The sequence below is a fragment of the Argentina silus genome, assembly GCF_951799395.1.
Source record: "Argentina silus genome assembly, chromosome: Y".
NCBI classification, from domain to species: domain Eukaryota; kingdom Metazoa; phylum Chordata; class Actinopteri; order Argentiniformes; family Argentinidae; genus Argentina; species Argentina silus.
In genome coordinates this window covers 49,453,175-49,455,674 of record NC_139654.1, presented here as the reverse complement: position 1 = coordinate 49,455,674, position 2,500 = coordinate 49,453,175, and positions in this window count along the sequence as shown.

The following is a 2,500-nucleotide window of genomic DNA, read 5'->3' as shown; positions in this document are numbered from 1 at the left end:
ACCTTGCCAGCGTTGCGTACGCGAAGGAAATAGTCCTCTTTTTATGCAGACAGTGCGGACACTTCCCACAACCTGAGGCTCCGTTGCGGTGGACGGGCAAGGTGTTGTCAGACGGTTCGTTGGTCTAGTGGTATGATTCTCGCTTTGGGTGTGAGAGGTCCCGGGTTCAAATCCCGGACGAGCCCTTTGACGAAACCTTTCACAAGCTGGGTCCACCAAGTGAAAGTCCTATGGCTCAATGGTTCAACAGATGTTTCCCCAGGTAGCAGCAAAATTCCACTGTTAAAAAGCCTTTCTTCACGTCCTGGCTGTACGTATCCGGTGGAAAGGGCTACCGGGCCAACACGAGAGTAGGACAAGGTGGCCGAGTGGTTAAGGCGATGGACTGCTAATCCATTGTGCTCTGCACGAGTCGGTTCCGATCTCATTCTTGCCGCACAGCCATGCTTCTTTGCCAGCCTGGACGACCGTAGGCGTGGAAACAGAGGAGGTGGAGAAACAATGTAAAGCGTGCGGCACATGCTTCGGAGACCACATTCAGACGGACGTCGTCCAACAGCTTCTTTGAGCACAGAGACAGCTTCAACCGAGGCGGGGTTCGAACCGACGCTTTCAACGAGACTGAAGTGTCATTCTTGCGCCTTTGGATACGCAGGCATGGGCCCCTCGGGAAAAGGACGCTTAACTTGCATTGGCCGGGAATCGAACCCGGGTCAACTGCTTGGAAGGCAGCTATGCTCACCACTATACCACCAATGCGCTCATGAGACCAGGCAGGACCGCAACAATGATATGACCATTCACGACCACCACATTCATATGCCCTCCAGGACTCACCATTTCAACATTTTGCAGGGTCTTTGTTGTCACTTTTATTTCATGGCCTGGATTACTCAGTAAAAAAGGGAGGGGGGTGGGGGGGGGGGCGAGAAAAATGTTACAACAATGCAAACACAGTGGAAGTAAACTCCCTGCTTTTTGCCGACAGGGCGGACACATCCCCCAACCTGAGGCTCCATTGCGGGGGAGGGGCATCCATTAGTAGGTGGCTCGTTGGTCTAGGGGTATGATTCTCGCTTAGGGTGCGAGAGGTCCCGGGTTCAAATCCCGGACGAGCCCTCTGGTTCAGCCTTTCACCAGCTCGGACGACTCCATCAAAGTGTCTTGGGTCGCCGCTTCAGCAGATGGGTCACCTTGCCAACGTTGTGTTTTTTTATGCAGACAGTGCGGACACTTCCCACAACCTGAGGCTCCGTTGCGGGGGAGGGGCATCCATTAGTATGTGGCTCGTTGGTCTAGGGGTATGATTCTCGCTTAGGGTGCGAGAGGTCCCGGGTTCAAATCCCGGACGAGCCCTCTGATTTAGCCTTTCACCAGCTCGGACGACTCCATCAAAGTGTCTTGCGTCACCTTGCCAGCGTTGCGTACGCGAAGGAAATAGTCCTCTTTTTATGCAGACAGTGCGGACACTTCCCACAACCTGAGGCTCCGTTGCGGTGGACGGGCAAGGTGTTGTCAGACGGTTCGTTGGTCTAGTGGTATGATTCTCGCTTTGGGTGTGAGAGGTCCCGGGTTCAAATCCCGGACGAGCCCTTTGACGAAACCTTTCACAAGCTGGGTCCACCAAGTGAAAGTCCTATGGCTCAATGGTTCAACAGATGTTTCCCCAGGTAGCAGCAAAATTCCACTGTTAAAAAGCCTTTCTTCACGTCCTGGCTGTACGTATCCGGTGGAAAGGGCTACCGGGCCAACACGAGAGTAGGACAAGGTGGCCGAGTGGTTAAGGCGATGGACTGCTAATCCATTGTGCTCTGCACGAGTCGGTTCCGATCTCATTCTTGCCGCACAGCCATGCTTCTTTGCCAGCCTGGACGACCGTAGGCGTGGAAACAGAGGAGGTGGAGAAACAATGTAAAGCGTGCGGCACATGCTTCGGAGACCACATTCAGACGGACGTCGTCCAACAGCTTATTTGAGCACAGAGACAGCTTCAACCGAGGCGGGGTTCGAACCGACGCTTTCAACGAGACTGAAGTGTCATTCTTGCGCCTTTGGATACGCAGGCATGGGCCCCTCGGGAAAAGGACGCTTAACTTGCATTGGCCGGGAATCGAACCCGGGTCAACTGCTTGGAAGGCAGCTATGCTCACCACTATACCACCAATGCGCTCATGAGACCAGGCAGGACCGCAACAATGATATGACCATTCACGACCACCACATTCATATGCCCTCCAGGACTCACCATTTCAACATTTTGCAGGGTCTTTGTTGTCACTTTTATTTCATGGCCTGGATTACTCAGTAAAAAAGGGAGGGGGGTGGGGGGGGGGCGAGAAAAATGTTACAACAATGCAAACACAGTGGAAGTAAACTCCCTGCTTTTTGCCGACAGGGCGGACACATCCCCCAACCTGAGGCTCCATTGCGGGGGAGGGGCATCCATTAGTAGGTGGCTCGTTGGTCTAGGGGTATGATTCTCGCTTAGGGTGCGAGAGGT